The sequence below is a fragment of the Canis lupus genome, chromosome 13, assembly GCF_048164855.1.
Source record: "Canis lupus baileyi chromosome 13, mCanLup2.hap1, whole genome shotgun sequence".
In the NCBI taxonomy this organism is placed as follows: Eukaryota; Metazoa; Chordata; class Mammalia; order Carnivora; family Canidae; genus Canis; species Canis lupus.
In genome coordinates, this window is record NC_132850.1 from 41277961 (window position 1) to 41298566 (window position 20606).

The window sequence follows — 20606 nt, forward strand, 5'->3', positions numbered from 1 at the left end:
AACCTGTGGCCTTCACAAATAGTACTTTATTCAAATGGCTGCTAACTCAGAACAATGTCTTAGAAATGTTTTTTCCCACTTCTCTCACCCTAGTATAACACCTTTCTGTTTTCTACCCCTGACTAATGGTATCACCACTGGATGTTGACCAACCTGGACACTACCATCCTCCTCATCGTCCACCATCACTACTCAGTCCTTCTGGCTTAGCTCCTTCTTTCTGACCTCACTGCCACTGCCTTAATCAAAGTGACCACCAACTCTTGCATGAACAATTATTAAGTCTACTCACCTTCTTCATCTTTCTGCACTGCCATATCCACCATACCCCTGTAGCGGGGTCACATGCAAGGCTCCTACCACTAGCCCACATAAGGCCTTTGTATAGTTAGGACATCCTTCCTCTAATAATTCACAGCCCACAGACTGGCAAGCAGAATATCTTGGATTTCTACCCTTCCTCTTCCCATAACCAGGCACCTTTCCTCATCCTTGAGTAGTGAATAAATTGACTGTCACATGTGGTAGCATTGTTTCCTTGCCTAACAGCTTTCAAAGATTCCCTAAGCCCTTTGGGATCAAGTTCACACTCCTTAGGGCATGGCACTTAAAACTACTTTCCTCCCCTCCTCCCAGCTTCCTGGTCTGAATGTGCTGAAAGTTCTTACCATACAGCAGAGGTGGCTACCTAACTGTCCTGTGACTCCCAATATGTCTTCCTAAAGTGTGCTCTTCTCCTCACTTTCTGGTGAAAGCCTGTTCTTCCCTCAGGAACTAGTTCAGATGTTATCATCTTTTTTTTTTTTAAGATTTTATTTATTTATTCACGAGAGACACAGAGAGTAGAGAGAGAAGAGACAGGCAGAGGGAGAAGCAGGCTCCATGCAGGGAGCCTGACATAGGACTCAGTCCTGGGTCTCCAAGATCATGCCCTGGGCTGAAGGTGACACTAAACTGCTGAGCCACCCAGGCTGCCCATGTTGTCATCTTTTTAAAACCCCTCGTGTCTCATTCAGATGGCGTTAGAATTCTGGGCCCATTAGCCTTCGTAAATACTGTGATTATGGCAGTGATTATATTGTACCATGATTATTTGTTTCCATATCTCCATGTGACACAAAGCATACTACAGCAAAAAGTAATTAGAAGGGATTTCCAGTTTTTACTCGAGTTTCTCAAAGGACACAAAAAAGCCAAGTACATGGTCTCAGCAACCATTTTTTATCCTCTCTTCTTCCTTCACACCCTCCCTTACTACCTCTGACAAAAATATCCCTCCTCCACTGAAGCCTCCACAGCTTTTTGCTCCTCTCCTCCCCACAAACCTCACCCTTCTCTCCCATCACTTTATTGTGGACTGGCATAGTTTCTCCACGAGGGAGAAAAAAAATCCATCATCTTCAGGACAGAGTCAATTAAGCCATAATTTCAGGATCATCTGACTGTTCCAGTCAGATTATGCTAGATTCTGCTGCACTAACATCCCTCAAATCCCAATGTCTTACTCAAAGTGGCTTACGTATTTCTTGCTCACATAATATATTAGCTTTGGGCCAGTTGAGGCTCTGCTTTACATGTCTTCTTTCTTATGGGGTATTGGCTAAAGATAAAACCTCTACCTAAGACATGCATTCTGGGGGCAGAGGGAGAAAGCAATGGCAAAGCCACACACTGGCTCTTAAAATTTCTGCCTAGATGTGCCGTAATCACTCCTGCTCATAATCCATTGGCCAAAATAAGTCTCAGGGCCAATTTTGAAGATGGGAGGGGAAATCGTACTCCTCTGTGAGTCCATGATAATGGGTAGGGATATACAATCTTCACAGAGAAAAGCAGCAAATTGGGAATAATAAAGCAATCTACCCAGGAATACCTTCTGTCAAAATTATTTTGTCTTGTCACATTTATATAACACATTAGTCTGTGAGCTTTTCTGGGGTTCAGATGATGTCCTGGACTGTATTGCTTTGTTTTAAACACCCTCCATTGTTTTAGGAAGGAATGTTTCCTTACAAGTTAGCAAAGACAGGCAGAAGAAAGAAAAAGTATGTAGGGTAGAAATAAGATTTGAAATAGAAATATTCCAAAATTCAAATTCAGAAACCATCTTGATACCATGATAATATTCCTGTCAGATTAACAAGCAGACTAGCTAGATGGTTGTTTATATTGTATGTGATTTCAAAGAGAGAGAAGGCCTTTTCCCCATGTTTCTCTTTCTAGCTCCCTGGACCTCTCAGGCTCCACTCAGGAAAACTGAAACCCTGCAGTTGTTTCAACAGAGAGGTTAATGTTGGGCATCCGTTAAATAAGTATCAGAGAACTAAAATCTCACATGGGACACGGGAGTGTTGAGTCCACACAGATATTAACTGCAGGAGATGCAGGAAGGAGCTAGGGCCTCTAGGGCTAGGGGGTCTGGAGGAACAGGTTGGGTTTTATCAGAACCTTGAAGCTCAAAGATGGTTGTTCCCTGGAACTGACCCCCACACCACTGAGGAGAAAAGGCTGCTCTGCTGGTGTTAGTACCTTTGGGTTACAGGGCAATGCAATGAGTCTAGTTTGGGGTGTTTCTAAGATGGAAACTGGAACCACTTGCCACTTTGAGGTTGAAAAATCACTGCTGGAGCAACATTGACAGGACAGTAGGCAAATAAGAAAGACCAGATCCCTTCACCCACTGTTGTTCCCCTTCCAGTCTCCCTGTAGGGCCCCCAACTGGCAGGCCGTATCAGAGAGCCAGGCACAAAATAGAACTCTAGTTGGCGGAGTCCCTGCTCAGGCATTACAGAGAAGGGAGCTAAGCGAGAGACAGCAATAACCTCTAATACCTGGAGTTCTACGGTGTAAACTTTAATCCTTTGACTAAAGTTATCTGCATTTAAAATGTCCCTGGGTAAAATGAAAGTTTTAAAAAACAAAAGAGAGGAAGGAAGAGCTAAGGGGGGGGGGGGGGGTGGTACTTTGCCTATTGCAGGGATAGACAAAGGATCTCACTAAAATGGAAGGGGGGAAAATGTCAAAAAAGAAAAAAGATCAGGGAATTATGGAAAATAAATTTTTACCAACTCTCAAGTTATGTGGTTGCTTGGCAGGGTTTCTAGGTCTTTGCTGACCACAACAATATAGATGAACTGCAAGAAAGCAGATAGATCTGTCCCTTTGGTCAGCACTCAGTCCTATTCAGCTCCAATAAGGGAATACAAAATTAAGGCCTCTGACCAAAACCAGACTAAGACAAGAGATGAATCACTGACTGATCAATTCATGCAATGACAATTGCCTTAGTAAATCTGGCAAAACCTTACTATTGACTCAATTACAGTAGCATCCTAATTAGTAGAGAGCTGAGGCCTAGGTTGTTCTAAATTGGATTTATCTGGTCTGAGGATTAATCAGGAAATTACTAGGTTTCCAAACTTGTTGTTATAGATTTAAAAAAAAAAAAAAAGATTTCCTCTTCATTCTGGTTCACTTTTGAATGGGAAATAACAGTGATCTCTGATAGATTTAAATACTGCAGCGCTTTCATGTTTGCGTCCTGAGTATCCATTTTAGTTCAGTCAACATCAAGCACAGTTCTGACAGGCACTGTGTAGGGCTGGACAAGGATGAATGACTCACATTGTCTGTCCTTAAGGCTTCCTGCTTGAGCTCACACAGGCTCTGGCGTCTGTGAGACCTGGGCCCCAAATCCTAGCCCTGTAACACTCACAAGCTGTTTGATTCTGAACTTCAATTCTTTTATTTGTAAATTGGAATTCATAATACCTATGTAATGTGAAATTAGCACAGTGTATATATGTTTATGGTAAATGTTAAGTAAATTTGTTCATTAATAAACACATGTACACAATATATGAATAGATAATTTTGCTATATGGGTTTTCCACATATGTTGATTTTCTTTGTCCATTGCTAAACATGAATATAAAGCAATTCCAAGATACCACTTTTTTCTCTCGTCCTCTTTCCTACAGCTTTCCTTCTCCTTTTCTTGCCCACAATCTTTTGGTTGTATAAAAAGTAATTACATCTAAGCTTGAGGCAGCTTCTTCCTCCAGAACTGGGAGAAAATTAATTTCTATTGTTTCTATTGTTAATCTCTATGACTTTGTCAGACAGCTATAGCAATCTAGTGCACATATTTATTGTGTTCACTCTTTATGATTGTTTGATCATAAATACTTTTCCCTTAGAATTTTGAACGTGTTGTTCCTTTGATTCCAAAACTCAATATTGCTACTTGGAACTTCAAAAGTGTTCCAATTCTTGATTCTCTCTATTGTAACCTGTTTTCTCCTCTATGGGAGTTTGTATGGTATTCTCTCTGTCCCCAGTGTTCTCAAATAACATGTGTAACATGTCTTGTGGTGGCTCTGTATTCATCTGTTTTATTGAATCATCAGTGGACTCTTTCAACTTAACTACTCTTTTTCAGTTGAGGGAAATTTTCTTTTTTTTTTAAATAATAAATTTATTTTTTATTGGTGTTCAATTTGCCAACATACAGAATAACACCCAGTGCTCATCCCATCAAGTGCCCCCCTCAGTGCCTGTCACCCATTCACCCCCTCCCTCTGCCCTCCTCCCCTTCCACCACTCCTAGTTTGTTTCCCAGAGTTAGGAGTCTTTATGTTCTGTCTCCCTTTCTGATATTTCCTACCCATTTCTTCTCCCTTCCCTTATATTCCCTTTCACTATTATTTATATTCCCCAAATGAATGAGAACATATAACGTTTGTCCTTCTCCGATTGATTTATTTCACTCAGCATAATATCCTCCAGTTCCATCCAAGTCGAAGCAAATGGTGGGTATTTGTCATTTCTAATGGCTGAGTAATATTCCATTGTATACATAAACCACATCTTCTTTATCCACTCATCTTTCGATGGACACCGAGGCTCCTTCCACAGTTTGGCTATTGTGGACATTGCTGCTATAAACATCGGGGTGCAGGTGTCCCGGCGTTTCTTTGCATCTGTATCTTTGGGGTAAATCCCCAGCAGTGCAATTTCTGGGTCGTAGGGCAGGTCTATTTTTAACTCTTTGAGGAACCTCCACACAGTTTTCCAGAGGGGCTGCACCAGTTCACATTCCCACCAACAGTGTAAGAGGGTTCCCTTTTCTCCGCATCCTCTCCAACATTTGTGGTTTCCTGCCTTGTTAATTTCCCCATTCTCACTGGGGTGAGGTGGTATCTCATTGTGGTTTTGATTTGTATTTCCCTGATGGCAAGTGATGCGGAGCATTTTCTCATGTGCGTGTTGGCCATGTCTATGTCTTCCTCTGTGAGATTTCTCTTCATATCTTTTGCCCATTTCATGATTGGATTGTTTGTTTCTTTGGTGTTGAGTTTAAGAAGTTCTTTATAGATCTTGGAAACTAGTCCTTTATCTGATACGCCATTTGCAAATATCTCGTTTAATGCAATCCCTATCAAAATACCATGGACTTTCTTCAGAGAGTTTGAACAAATTATTTTAAGATTTGTGTGGAATTAGAAAAGACCCCGAATAGCCAGGGGAATTTTAAAAAAGAAAACCATAGGGGGAGGGGCAAGATGGCGGAAGAGTAGGGTCCCCAAATCACCTGTCTCCACCAAATTACCTAGAAAACCTTCAAATTATCCTGAAAATCTATGAATTCGGCCTGAGAATTAAAGAGAGAACACCTGGAATGCTACAGTGAGAAGAGTTCGCGCTTCTATCAAGGTAGGAAGACGGGAAAAAAGAAATAAAGAAACAAAGGCCTCCAAGGGGGAGGGGCCCCGCGAGGAGCCGGGCTGAGGCCGGGGCGAGAGTCCCCAGGACAGGAGAGCCCCGTCCCGGAGAAGCAGGAGCTGCACCGACCTTCCCGGGCGGAAAGGGGCTCGCAGGGAGTTGGAGCAGGACCCAGGAGGGCGGGGATGCCCTCGGGCTCCCTGGGACAGTAACAGGGACCTGCGCCCCGGAGAGTGCGCCGAGCTCCCTAAGGGCTGCAGCGCGCACGGCGGGACCCGGAGCAGCTCGGGGGGGCTCGGGCGGCGGCTCCGCGGAGGGGGCTGCGGGGCGGGAGCGAATCCAACAGCGCAGGCGCCGGAGCACAGGGCGCCAGGACACAGCCCAGGATCCGGCCTCCCCCTGGACAGGCAGAGGCCAGGAGGGCCCAGGACAGCAAGGGCGGTCCTGCCCCGAGCTGAGCAGATCAGCGGCCCCGCCCCAGAGCCTCCAAGCCCTGCAGACGGAGAGCTCTGGAGCTACTGCGGGAGCTGACTCCAGGGCTCCAGAGCTGGCCCCGCCACTGGGGCTGTTCCTCCTGGGGCCTCACGGGGTAAACAACCCCCACTGAGCCCTGCACCAGGCAGGGGGCAGAGCAGCTCCCCCAAATGCTAACACCTGAAAATCAGCACAACAGGCCGCTCCCCCAGAAGACCAGCTAGACGGACAAATTCCAGGGGAAGCCAAGGGACTTCAAGTACACAGAATCAGAAGATACTCACCCGTGGTTCCTTTTTGTTGTTGTTTTGTTTTGTTTTGCTTTTTGATTTGTTTCCTTCCCCCACCCCTTTTTTTTCCCTTTCTTTCTTTTTCTTTCTCTTTTTCTTTTTTTTTTCTTTTTTTCTTCCTTTTTTTTTCTCTTTCTCTTTTCTTTCCTTCTTTCTCTCCTCTCTTTTTCTCCTTTTCCGAATACAACTTGCTTTTGGCCACTCTGCACTGAGCAAAATGACTACAAGGAAAACCTCACCTCAAAAGAAACAATCAGAAACAGTCCTCTCTCCCACAGAGTTACAAAATCTGGATTACAATTCAATGTCAGAAAGCCAATTCAAAAGCACTATTATACAGCTACTGGGGGCTCTAGAAAAAAGCATAAAGAACTCAAGAGACTTCATGACTGCAGAATTTAGAGCTATCAGGCAGAAATTAAAAATCAATTGAATGAGATGCAATCCAAACTAGAAGTCCTAACGACGAGGGTTAACGAGGTGGAAGAACGAGTGAGTGACATAGAAGACAAGTTGATAGCAAAGAGGGAAACTGAGGAAAAAAGAGACAAACAATTAAAAGAACATGAGGATAGATTAAGGGAAATAAACGACAGCCTGAGGAAGAAAAACCTACGTTTAATTGGTGTTCCCGAGGGCACCAAAAGGGACAGAGGGCCAGAATATGTATTTGGACAAATCATAGCTGAAAACTTTCCTAATCTGGGAAGGGAAACAGGCATTCAGATCCAGGAAATAGAGAGATCCCCCCCCTAAAATCAATAAAAACCGTTCAACACCTCAACATTTAATAGTTAAGCTTGCAAATTCCAAAGATAAAGAGAAGATCCTTAAAGCAGCAAGAGACAAGAAATCCCTGACTTTTATGGGGAGGAGTATTAGGGTAACAGCAGACCTCTCCACAGACACCTGGCAGGCCAGAAAGGACAGACAGGATATATTCAGGGTCCTAAATGAGAAGAACATGCAACCAAGAATACTTTATCCAGCAAGGCTCTCATTCAAAATGGAAGGAGAGATAAAGAGCTTCCAAGACAGGCAGCAACTGAAAGAATATGTGACCTCCAAACCAGCTCTGCCAGAAATAAGGGGGACTCTTAAAATTCCCCTTTAAGAAGAAGTTCAGTGGAACAGTCCACAAAAACAAGGACAGAATAGATATCATGATGACACTAAACTCATATCTCTCAATAGTAACTCTGAACGTGAACGGTCTTAATGACCCCATCAAAAGGCGCAGGGTTTCAGACTGGATAAAAAAGCAGGACCCATCTATTTGCTGTCTACAAGAGACTCATTTTAGACAGAAGGACACCTACAACCTGAAAATAAAAGGTTGGAGAACCATTTACCATTCAAATGGTCCTCAAAAGAAAGCAGGGGTAGCCATCCTTATATCAGATAAACTAAAATTTACCCCGAAGACTGTAGTGAGAGATGAAGAGGGACACTATATCATACTTAAAGGATCTATCCAACAAGAGGACTTAACAATCCTCAATATATATGCCCCGAATGTGGGAGCTGCCAAATATATAAATCAATTATTAACCAAAGTGAAGAAATACTTAGATAATAATATGCTTATACTTGGTGACTTCAATCGAGTAGGTTAGAAGACCTACTCGATAGGTCTTCTAAGCACAACATCTCCAAAGAAACGAGAGCTTTAAATGATGCACTGGACCAGATGGATTTCACAGATATCTACAGAACTTTACAAACAAACTCAACTGAATACACATTCTTCTCAAGTGCACATGGAACTTTCTCCAGAATAGACCACATACTGGGTCACAAATCGGGTCTGAATCGATACCAAAAGATTGGGATCGTCCCCTGCATATTCTCAGACCATAATGCCTTGAAATTAGAACTAAATCACAACAAGAAGTATGGAAGGACCTCAAACACGTGGAGGTTAAGGACCATCCTGCTAAACGATGAAAAGGTCAACCAGGAAATTAAGGAAGAATTAAAAAGATTCATGGAAACTAATGAGAATGTAGTTATATCCGTTCAAAATCTTTGGGATGCAGCAAAAGCAGTCCTAAGGGGGAAATACATCACAATACAAGCATCCATTCAAAAACTGGAAAGAACTCAAATACAAAAGCTAACCTTACATATAAAGGAGCTAGAGAAAGAACAGCAAATAGATCCTACACCCAGGAGAAGAAGAGAGTTAATAAAGATTCGAGCAGAACTCAACGAAATCGAGACCAGAAGAACTTTGGAACAGATCAACAGAACCAGGAGTTGGTTCTTTGAAAGAATTAATAAGATAGATAAACCATTAGCCAGCCTTATTAAAAAGAAGAGAGAGAAGACTCAAATTAATAAAATCATGAATGAGAAAGGAGAGATCACTACCAACACCAAGGAAATACAAACGATTTTAAAAACATATTATGGGGCGCTCGGCCTGGCCGAGCCGGCCGGCCTGGCTCCCCTCCCCGGCCCTGATGGGCAGGCGGGCTGCCCTGAGGAGGCGGGAGGGGAGGGCTGGGCCGGCCGGTGGGTGGGCGACGATGCCGAACTTCTGCGCTGCCCCCAACTGCACGAGGAAGAGCACGCAGTCAGACCTGGCCTTCTTCAGGTTCCCGCGGGATCCGGCCAGATGCCAGAAATGGGTGGAGAATTGTAGGATAGCAGATTTAGAAGATAAAACACCTGATCAACTAAATAAACATTATCGATTATGTGCCAAACACTTTGAGACCTCTATGATCTGTAGAACTAGTCCTTATAGGACAGTTCTTCGTGATAATGCAATACCAACAATATTTGATCTTACCAGTCATTTGAACAATCCACATAGTAGACACAGAAAACGAATAAAAGAATTGAGTGAAGATGAAATCCGGACACTGAAACAGAAAAAAATTGATGAAACTTCTGAACAGGAACCCAAACATAAAGAAATAAACAACAGCAATGCTCAGAACCCCAGTGCAGAAGAAGGGGGTGAAGAACAGGATGAAGACATTTTACCTTTGACTCTCGAAGAGAAAGAAAACAAAGAATACCTAAAATCTTTATTTGAAATTTTGATTCTTATGGGAAAACAAAACATACCTCTGGATGGGCATGAAACTGATGAAGTCCCAGAGGGTCTCTTTACTCCTGATAACTTTCAAGCACTGCTGGAGTGCCGGATAAATTCTGGTGAAGAGGTTCTAAGAAAGCGTTTTGAGACAACAGCAGTTAACACATTGTTCTGCTCAAAAACACAACAGAAACAGATGCTAGAAATCTGTGAGAGCTGCATCCGGGAGGAAACCCTCAGGGAAGTGAGAGACTCTCACTTCTTTTCCATCATCACTGATGATGTAGTGGACATAGCAGGGGAAGAACACTTGCCTGTGTTGGTGAGGTTTGTTGATGAATCTCATAACCTGAGAGAGGAATTTTTGGGCTTCTTGCCTTACGAAGCCAATGCGGAAATTTTGGCTGTGAAATTTCACACTACAATAATTGAGAAGTGGGGGTTAAATATGAAATATTGTCGTGGTCAGGCTTACATTGTATCTAGTGGATTTTCTTCCAAAATGAAAATTGTTGCTTCTAGACTTTTAGAGAAATATCCCCAAGCTGTCTACACACTTTGTTCTTCCTGTGCCTTAAACATGTGGTTGGCAAAATCAGTGCCTATTGTGGGAGTATCTGTTGCATCAGGAACAATCGAGGAAGTTTGTTAGTTCTTCCATCGATCTCCACAACTGCTTTTGGAGCTTGACAATGTAATTTCTGTCCTCTTTCAGAATAATGAGGAAAAGGGTAAAGAACTGAAGGAAATCTGCCATTCTCAGTGGACAGGCAGGCATGATGCTTTTGAAATTTTAGTGGATCTCCTACAAGCACTTGTTCTATGTTTAGATGGTATAAATAGTGATACAAATATTAGATGGAATAACTATATAGCTGGTCGAGCTTTTGTACTCTGTAGTGCAGTAACAGATTTTGATTTCATTGTTACCATTGTTGTTCTTAAGAATGTTCTATCTTTTACAAGAGCCTTTGGGAAAAATCTCCAGGGGCAAACCTCTGATGTCTTCTTTGCAGCCGGTAGCTTGACTGCAGTGCTGCATTCTCTAAATGAAGTGATGGAAAATATTGAAGTTTATCATGAATTTTGGTTCGAAGAAGCCACAAATTTGGCAACTAAACTAGATATTCAGATGAAACTCCCTGGCAAATTCTGCAGAGCGCAGCAAGGTAACCTGGAATCTCAGCTCACCTCTGAAAGTTACTATAAAGAAACTCTAAGTGTTCCAACAGTGGAACACATTATTCAGGAACTGAAAGATATATTCTCAGAACAGCACTTCAAAGCTCTTAAATGCTTATCTCTTGTACCCTCTGTCATGGAACAGCTCAAATTTAATACATCGGAGGAGCACCATGCTGACATGTACAGAAGTGACCTGCCCAATCCTGACACACTCTCAGCTGAGCTGCATTGCTGGAGAATCAAGTGGAAACACAGAGGGAAAGATATAGAGCTTCCATCCACCATTTATGAAGCCCTACATCTACCAGACATCAAGTTTTATCCTAATTTTTATGCATTGCTCAAAGTCCTATGTATTCTTCCTGTGATGAAGGTTGAGAATGAACGCTATGAAAATGGGCGAAAGTGTCTCAAAGCATACCTGAGGAACACTTTGACAGACCAAAGGTCAAGTAACTTGGCTTTGCTTAACATAAATTTTGATATAAAACGTGATCTGGATTTAATGGTAGACACATATATCAAACTCTATACAACTAATTCAGAGCTTCCTACAGATAACTCAGAAACCATTGAAAATACCTAAGAGACTTTAAAAGTAGGCTTTCTCTTATGTTTGATATTTGGAAAACTCTGTAAGAAATTTGAAACATCTTACAGAAAGAAAATCTATCAGGTGTATGTAGGCCACTTAATCACTGAATATCTTGACTTATTGACCTCTAATTAAGTACATTAGCCATTGATAATCTGCCTATTTAAAATGGCCCCTGATTGAACTCCTGTGCTTTGGAGACATAACTGTTCTTCCAGAAGATAGCATTGAAAGTGCCACATTACACTTCTATGGGATCTCTGCTAATAGCACTTGGGAATTGTTTTAGTTAAGTCATTTTAGACATAACATTTGTTATCACTGGATCCAATTGTCGGGTATTTGAACTATCAGTTCTTAGGAAAAAATAAATTTTGAAGAGGTGTCGGAAGAAGGAGTACATTTTGTAAAATGTTGCAATGAAGCTCACGAGTGACCTTTGAATAGTAGGGGTTTTAGTATGTTACAAATCTATAATGGAGTTAAGGGAGTTACCAGACAGAGAGAAAAGTGAGCTTGCCAAGCAAAGATTTCTGTGTAGATTTTGTCTTTTCAAATGAACTTGAAGGAACAAGTTATAGGTAAAGTTTGAATGAGAGAACCTGCCATTGTTCCACATTGGGTTGTTACTGTTTACATTCCTTTGTTGAGCCTACATCCTCATGAGCTGTTTAGCAAGTATATGTTGAACATCTATGTCTTCGTAAGCTTTTTAGCAGGTGTATGTTGAACACCTCTGTTCATGGTCAAGACAGGATCAGAGGCCATGGATACTGACAACTGATTTGTCTGTTTTCCTCTGTCTTTTTCCATGACTATATCTACTGCCTCGTCTTGATTTATAAGCAAAACCTGGAAAACCTACAAAAATAAATCTTTCGTGGTTATCTAGGAATAATACAGAAAATATTGCTGTTATTTTTGGTGAAGAAAATCAATTTTGTATAGTTTATTTCAACCTAAATAAAATGTGAATTTTGTTTAAAAAATAAAAAATAAAAACATATTGTGAACAGCTATACGCCAATAAATTAGGCAATCTAGAAGAAATGGACGCATGCCTGGAAAGCCACAAACTACCAAAACTGGAACAGGAAGAAATACAAAACCTTAACAGGCCAATAACCAGGGAGGAAATTGAAGCAGTCATCAAAAACCTCCCAAGACACAAGAGTCCAGGGCCAGATGGCTTCCCAGGGGAATTCTATCAAACGTTTAAAGAAGAAACCATACCTATTCTCCTAAATCTGTTTGGAAAGATAGAAAGAGATGGAGTACTTCCAAATTCGTTCTATGAGGCCAGCATCACCTTAATTCCAAAACCAGACAAAGACCCCACCAAAAAGGAGAATTACAGACCGATATCCCTGATGAACATGGATGCAAAAATTCTCAACAAGATACTGGCCAAAAGGATCCAACAGTACATTAAGAAAATTATTCACCATGACCAAGTAGGATTTATCCCCGGGACACAAGGCTGGTTCAACACCCGTAAAACAATCAATGTGATTCATCATATCAGCAAGAGAAAAACCAAGAACCATATGATCCTCTCATTAGATGCAGAGAAAGCATTTGACAAAATACAACATCCATTTCTGATCAAAACTCTTCAGAGTGTAGGGATAGAGGGAACATTCCTCAACATCTTAAAAGCCATCTATGAAAAGCCCACAGCAAATATCATTCTCAATGGGGGGGCACTGGGAGCCTTTCCCCTAAGATCAGGAACAAGACAGGGATGTCCACTCTCACCACTGCTGTTCAACATAGTACTGGAAGTCCTAGCCTCAGCAATCAGACAACAAAAAGACATTAAAGGCATTCAAATTGGCAAAGAAGAAGTCAAACTCTCCCTCTTCGCCGATGACATGATATTCTACATAGAAAACCCAAAAGTCTCCACCCCAAGATTGCTAGAACTCATACAGCAATTCGGTAGCGTGGCAGGATACAAAATCAATGCCCAGAAATCAGTGGCATTTCTATACACTAACAATGAGACTGAAGAAAGAGAAATTAAGGAGTCAATCCCATTTACAATTGCACCCAAAAGCAGAAGATACCTAGGAATAAACCTAACCAAAGAGGTAAAGGATCTATACCCTAAAAACTATAGAACACTTCTGAAAGAAATTGAGGAAGACACAAAGAAATGGAAAAATATTCCATGCTCATGGATTGGCAGAATTAATATTGTGAAAATGTCAATGTTATCCAGGGCAATATACACGTTTAATGCAATCCCTATCAAAATACCATGGACTTTCTTCAGAGAGTTAGAACAAATTATTTTAAGATTTGTGTGGAATCAGAAAAGACCCCAAATAGCCAGGGGAATTTTAAAAAAGAAAACCATAGCTGGGGGCATCAGAATGCCAGATTTCAGGTTGTACTACAAAGCTGTGGTCACCAAGACAGTGTGGTACTGGCACAAAAACAGACACATCGATCAATGGAACAGAATAGAGAATCCAGAAGTGGACCCTCAACTTTATGGTCAACTAATATTTGATAAAGGAGGAAAGATTATCCACTGGAAGAAAGACAGTCTCTTCAATAAATGGTGCTGGGAAAATTGGACATCCACATGCAGAAGAATGAAACTAGACCACTCCCTTGCACCATACACAAAGATAAATTCAAAATGGATGAAAGATCTAAATGTGAGACAAGATTCCATCAAGATCCTAGAGGAGAACACAGGCAACACCCTTTTTGAACTCGGCCACAGTAACTTCTTGCAAGATCCATCCACGAAGGCAAAAGAAACAAAAGCAAAAATGAACTATTGGGACTTCATCAAGATAAGAAGCTTTTGCACAGCAAAGGATACAGTCAACAAAACTAAAAGACAACCTACAGAATGGGAGAAGATATTTGCAAATGAGGGAAATTTTCTTGAATAATTTTTGAATTTTGCATATCATTTATCCCTTTTTCTTTCTTTATATGTAGAATTCCTTTTTTAAAAAGATTTTATTTATTTGTTCATGAGAGACACACAGAGAGAGGCAGAGACACAGGCAGAGAGAGAAGCAGGCTCTCTACGGGGAGCCCAACGTGGGACTCCATCCCAGGACCCCGGGGTCACGACCTGAGCCTAAGGCAGCCGCTCAACCACTGAGCCACCCAGGCATCCCTCTTTATAGGATTCCTAACTGATCCTCTCATGTCTGTCTTTTCTCTCCTTTTATTTAATCTGTAAATTTTTGCTCTAGGAGATTTTTCTGAACTTATTTTCTAGAAGATTTCAACTTATTTTCAAATGCTTCTATTATGTTTTTAAATTTTGCTGTCACTTTGTTTTAATTTACAAAGACTATTTTGAATTTCATGTTATTCTGGCTTTTTAAAATCCTATTTTGACCTGTTTTTACAAGAACAGTATCTTAACTTTCTGAGAATAATGATATTTTTTAATGTTTCACCACTTCACAGAGCCTAATATCCTTAACATGTTTCTTTCTGTTTTGCTTTTGCTCTCTCTATTATTCTCTATCTTTGTTAGTGAATTCTTCAGATACTCAGTAATCTTTGGCTCTCTGTCCATGTTAAATAATAGGAAATGTAAAACTTGAGCACAATTTCAGATTAGTGGGTGGGACGCATCAACTGGTAATTTTGTTGTAGGGAAATGGCTGGTGGGTTTCATTTTGGAGTCCCCATTCCCTTTCTCTTCTGATCTTTCCTCTTTAGCTGGTCAGATTCCTCAGAGAAGTCTCTGCCAGTGTCCTGCTTGGAAAGTCAAAACCTGGCTGCCAGTGTTCTGAAGCCTAAGCAGATGAAGACCGTTGGGAATCTTGGCTTCTAGGATGCAAACATTCACATAGTGAAAACCAGTTTTCATTACCAGTTTCCCTACCCCTAACCATGTCTGATGTCTTACAGTTCAGGGGCTGTATTATTACCCCATACAAAAACAAAAACAAAAAATTCTCACAAAAAAAAAAAAAAAAACAACTTTCTGGGCTTCTGTTAAATTTCAGGGAAAATCTCAGGATCTAACATCTTCCTAAAGAGCTTTCAATCTCAGTATTTATTTTGACATCCCTTTCACCCTGCTTCCAGAGGCCACTGGTGCCCCAGTTCTAAAATTTTATGAGATTTTGTAGTATAAATATGACTGCTCTTGGTATTTTCCAGACCTGGTTTGGGAATCTGCTAAGTCTGTTACTACCTGAGAGTCTGCTTCTCACATTCCAACATTTTATTGCTGTTGCTTTCTGCTTTGTTCCTTGAGGGTTTATGCCTATATGTAAACATACACATATTACTATTATTTTCATGGGTTTTTGAGAGAAAGCCAAATTAAATGCAAGTATTTAATTTCCCATCTTTACCTGGAAGTCTCAAGAGCAAGTATTTCTTAATTTATATTTAATGTTCAAATAGAAAAGATAATGTCATGAAGTACAATTAGAAATGACCAATGGAATAAGAAAAATGTCTCCTCACATTGCTTTAAATTTCAGCAGCTTATCACCTTAATCCTAGGGAGAGGCTTTAAAATCTTTACCAAAGGGTCAGAACTCTGAATATTATGTATATTATGTATTTGGCCTGATAGTTATCTCATCGTTTTACTCATAACAATTATACTTAAGAAGTTAGTTATTGCACCACAGTGCCTAAGGCCCAAAAAAACTCTCAAAATAGGTTTGTCACATAAAAAATTAATTGGTTGCTTTGTTCCTACTTAGATTTTTCATTAATTTGAGGACATAATTTAAGTGACGGTTAACTGTATCACCTTTGCTTCTCCTTGTTAAAAAATAAATCTCTATTTAAAAGTTTAATTGAGAAAGCTTTCTGAAATATTTTTCAAAGCATTTGCTTTCACTTTTCCTTTTGTATTATGAAAGAATACAACTTTAGCCATCAGAAAAGACTGGCATATTGGTCACCTATACTCCATAACAATCTATCAGAAAATTTAGTAACTTAAAACACATTTTATTTGCTCATGATTCTTTTATGTCAGCAGTTGTGCTGGGTTAACCCAGCAGTTGTGCTGGCCAGTTTTTCCACTGGTTCATGTGGAGTCAATATGTTGTTGCAATCATTCTAGAGGGAAAGATAGGCAGACAATGAAAATGTAGATGCATCTTCTCCCACCCCTCAAAAATTCAGAGAGTAAAACATAAGAAAAAAAAGCAAGGTAATGGAAGAGAGAAAGACAGACAGACTTGTGAGACAGGAGAGTAACTATCCTAGCTAAGGTATTAAAGAGATGACATTTAAATTGAGACCTAAATGTTGGAAAGAAACAAGTTATGCAAAAATCTGGGAGTTGCATGAACAGAAGCCCTGGACAGTGGCAAGCTGGGTTTTTTCCAAGGGCAGAAGAAAAGGCAGTGTTGCTGGTTTATAATGAGCAAGATGAAGAGAAGAGATAAGCACCATTGGTGTAGGCAGGCCTAGACCATGTAGCAGGAGCATATAGACCATGGAAAGGAGTTTAGGCTTGATTCCAAATCTATAGGAGGTTGATAAAGAGTTTTAAATAGAAGAGGAGGTGATATTTTGTTTTAAAAGATCCTTGTTAGGTAGAGAATGAACTGATGGTAGAAAGTGAAATTGGAATAGTTAGGAAATTATTATAGTGCTCTTGGAAACAACCTCAAAGCAAAGAGGGTGATAAAGGATCAGATTCAGGATAACATTTGGGAAAAGGAACTCAAAGAATTTGATTGGATATTGGACATGAGAGAAAGAGAGGATAAAGGATGCATCTCAAGTTTGTGACTTGAGAAATTGAATGTGCCACAGTGCCATTTTTTTAAGTTGGGAAAGGTGAGGGAGAAGGCAGATTTTTACCTTACAAGGGTATATAGATCAAGAGTTCTGTTTGGGACATGTTGGGTTCGAGTTGTCTCTTAGACTCGTGTGGAGTCCAGTCACCTACCACATAGGTTTGATGATCTATCTCACTACTTTATAGCTTCACTTTGTGATTAACCCCATTGTTGGGCAACTAAGACTGTATGACCCTCATTTTCCTGACAAGTAACTGTATCCCAGAGAAACTCATTGACTTCCCCAAAGCCATACAACTAAAATGAAGAGGAAGACTTGAACCCAAGACCTATACACAGTCCTATAGGGCATTGTCACCCCTTGCTCACTGTCCTGCTCCAGTTTTTGTAGCCAAAAGGGAATTGCAGGATAAGGATCCCATTACTGAGGCTTTGACCACATGTTCAAACTGGCTCCATATTTGAGGCAATTGCCTATCTACTAGCTGCATGTGGCTATTTATATTTTAATTTTAATCAGTTTAAATTAAGTAAAAGTAAAAACTTACTTTCTCATTTGTGCTATCCACAGTTTCAATGTTCAGTAGCGACATGTGACTAGTGGCTACCATATTGGACAGCATAGATAAAGAACATTTTCATTATCTCAGAAATTCCTATTCAACAGCACTAGACTCTAGATAATTCATATAAATTAATTGTGAAGAAAGTGTGGTCAAATAATAGCTGTTAATTAATAGCTGTTGCCTGAGAGGAAAATTTTTTTAAAAATCAGTTGATAACACATTTGATGATAAGCTGATTTTATACCCAGCTCTAATGAATACCTTTCCCCAATTCACACCCTTGAATGTTTGTGTTTCTCATTTTATCCAATAAGAATAGAGGCTCCTCTGAGGAGAGAAACTAGGTTCTTTCCACCTTTGCATTACCCTCACTCAAAATACATACATGCATGATACCCACATCCCTTTCTACCCCCTAACCACTTTTACACTCTCAGTGAACAGTTCTTTGCACAGAACAAGCAGAATTTTACAGGATGTTTGCAACCAGCATATCACAGTACTTTCCAACCCTCCTGTGGACAGTTGGCTGTAGGAGAACATAGAACAGAGTGCAAATAAACACAGCTTCAGGGAGTCTGTAGCTAAAACATAATTTCATGGCATATTCTCTTCCAGTTTTTGCCCTTCCTAGCAAGGGGGAGATTGGGAGATTCAAGTAAAACCTGAGGGTGGCTCACCTCCAGAGAAAGCAGGAGTAGAAATCCTCAAGGGGAGTCAATAGGAACTTTAGGCTCAGGTTTGCCTATTACTTGGTGACAGGTCAGCAGGGCATTCCTCATGGGGCAAGATGAAAGCATCCAGAAAGTCCTATTCACACACACATGCATACAGGCAGGCATGTGCTCTCAGCAGTTCCTTTTACAAATGAGTAGGAAAATTTGGAACCAACAGATGGGTTTTGAATACTTTCTCAGTTGTGTGACTTCAGGCATATTGCATAACTGTTCCAAAGGGTAGTATAAGGAGATATATGTGCAGAGTCTTGATCACATAATTATTCCCCTGCCAATTCAGTTTATTCTACTCCTTATCCTTCAAGGTGAAGTAGAGAACAAACCTAGAACAGAAATTGCATTTTCCCTTTAAAAATTTCTTTTAAAAAATATTTCATATTTTTATAGGTAGTATTTGCATATGATAAAAATTTCTTAAATGTGTCAATGAAGTTTCCTTCCTTTCCAGCCATCCAGTTTTCCCCAGAGGCAGCTAGTATTTCTGGATGTCTATGTGTCCTTATCATAGTATGTGCATGTACAAGCAAATAAATATGTCATTACATTTATATCTACTTCCTTATATGTGTATGTTTGGCTCTTTGATTGATACAAATGGCTGAGGGATTTTCTTGAACCTTGTTTTCTCCTGTAGTATCTTGAAGATTTTTTTTATATCTATATTGAACACCCTCTGTCTCTTTACAGATGCAGAGTATTTCATTGTTAAGTTGTATAATAATTTGTTTATCTTAACCCTCACTGATGAATTATTTAAGTCGTTTTTTAGAATCTTGCTATTATAACCCATGCCATAATGAGTGTTTTGATTATCTGTCACTTTGTACATGGGTAAGCATACTTATAGAATACATTTCTAAAAGATGTGTGTGTGCATGTGGGTATGTGAGTGATTTCATTTGAAGAAGGTCATTTTGGCTAAGTGGCTAAGGAAAGCTTGAGAGCAATGATTTCAAGAATCATCACTGTGCCTTCTCTTGGCCCTTCAATGTGAAAGAGTGACAGAGAAAATGAGATTGTTTCACACTCTGTAAGAAAATCCTTTGGTAACATGCAGAAAATGGTTCAGGTGATAGCTGGAAAGATGAAATGGGTAGAAATCTTTCCAGGAAGCAGTAGATGCCAAGATAAAAGGAAATGATATTTAGTCATTATATTATAACATTATAACATAGTCCCCAATGTTAGCAGGTATTCTCCAGGTCAGTCCATGTGAGCCAATTGTAAGGGCTTGTCATGGGCCACACCCTGTACTAGTGCTGGGAATTCAGACATGAGCATGGCTAGTCCCTGCCCTCAACAAGCTCATCCAGAGAAGTCAGGTGTGTTAGGCAGACAGTTTCTATACGAAGCAACAGCAACGAGATGACAGCTAACTCCAAGACCTTATTAAATGCCAGACAGTGGGGCTCTGCAAGACTTCTCATCTGAGTCTGCAAAAAGCTAGGTAATTACAGTGTTATCTCCATTTCACAGATAAGGAAACCAATATCCAGGGAACTTGAAAGACAGTTACAATACCACATAGTAAGTGACAAAATTAGGGTTTAGTCTGTGGACTGTCTCACTTCAAAGTCTTAAGTAGAAGTAGGGGCAGTGTTAGAACTTAAAGGTCATCTTCCTTATGCATTAAATGGTTTTCTCCTTCCCTCTCATATTGTAGCCCACCTCACTTTTCGGTCAAGGAACACCCTTAGAGGGAGATGTGCCCTGAAATGAGGCTCAAAGAATGAGTGGAAGCAAGGAAAGAATTCTAGGTAGAGCAACTCTTGGGCTGATCACAAGGCAAGTCAGCCTCCAGGAATCAGGAAGTTTCTAACACAGAGAGACAGATGAATGGGTAAGAGGGCAACCTCTGGAGCCAGACGGCCTGAGTTGAAATCCCGGCTCTCCCCCTTAGTTGAGTGACTTTGGGTGCATCACTCACTGTCTCTGATTCTTCACCTGTAAGATGAAGCTATAAAATACTGTGTCCTGGGTGATTGTAAGAATTGAATGAGTTAATATATCTAGGATGCTTAGAATAGTGCCTGGCACGTGCCCTATATATTTGTTCCCACTATAGAACCTCCAGGCTCCAGGTACAACCTAGATGTAAGGAAGAGGAAAACAAAATTTTGAAGCTCATCTGCAGTGCTTATTATAGAGAACTATTACATGAGCTCACAAAATGTAATGTGGTGCTATAAAAGGAGAAGAAAGCAGAAAACCATTTAATGGAGGA

General features: G+C 40.4%; 1 protein-coding gene and 1 pseudogene across 12 annotated transcripts in view; both read left to right on the forward strand.

The window, feature by feature from the left end:
* Positions 1 to 20606, forward strand: part of ANO4 (anoctamin 4) — a 403411-nt gene that overhangs the window by 272758 nt on the left and 110047 nt on the right. The gene's annotated exons all lie outside the window — the stretch shown is intronic.
* Positions 8973 to 12305, forward strand: LOC140602960 (52 kDa repressor of the inhibitor of the protein kinase pseudogene; annotated as a pseudogene).